A 958-nucleotide genomic window follows, 5' to 3' on the forward strand; every position below is an offset into this window, starting at 1 on the left:
CCTCAATTCTCTCCTGAACTGAATATGTGTCAATCTCTTAAATACTGTGCTCAGGAAATAGCTCTCTCTGGTTTTAACAGAGAAATCAGTTCCTTCCACCAAGTCTCACACCAGAGAGACTGCGTTTGATGTGACACTGAGATGGGGCTTTCAGGTGTGTTCTCCCAGATGGGCAAAATTGTGATGTCTCATTGACCCAGACATGGGGTAAGCGTCCCTCATCTAAGATGATTCCCCTGTCTTGGGTGTTGGCAAATACTAATTTCCCACAGACCCAATTTAGAGGTTCTTTGTTGTCGAATAGGAGGGGGAGGTTGAGGTAGTTCAGAGTTCCTCCCTCCCTAATCTTCTGTAGAAACATGGCTCCAAAAGAAATGTACAAAGTGACAGGAAAAGATCAGAAATGAGCTCAGAAAAAGGATGTCTTTTCTTCTCATGCTCAAGGTGAGTTATTGAGAAAACCTGCCCAGGAGTTGGCACCCTCAGCCTGGAAAGGTGGAAGGTGGGGTATCTCAAGAGTAACGACCTCCTCATCAGCGGAAGACTGGAGCAGAGAGGAAACAAGCAGCGCCGGCTCGAGAGTCCTCGAGAGGGCACCGGGGAACTGGGCCCATCTGTCCCAGTGAAACCTGTCCTCCATGTCTTGAGAATGGCTGGGCTGCCAGCCTATTATTACCATTTAAATGGCAGAAGGAGCCCTGTAATTTACTGTTAGGCATGCATACTTCCTAAATATAAACTGGATTTCATAAAAAGATGCATTTTATAGCATTTCATATCAAAGTCCACTAGGGGGTGCTGTAACACTCCTTTCTCCTGGTGCTGTTTTCTAACAAATCCAAATAGGTCAAGCAAGGAGCACCAGTAAATTTAATGACTAGTAAGTCCAAATACAGTACATACAAAACAGGAATACAAGACCTTATTTGTAAATGTAAAATGTCTCATTAAAGGGACA

The sequence above is a fragment of the Octodon degus genome, unplaced genomic scaffold (assembly GCF_000260255.1).
Source record: "Octodon degus isolate 3935 unplaced genomic scaffold, OctDeg1.0 scaffold00076, whole genome shotgun sequence".
In the NCBI taxonomy this organism is placed as follows: domain Eukaryota; kingdom Metazoa; phylum Chordata; class Mammalia; order Rodentia; family Octodontidae; genus Octodon; species Octodon degus.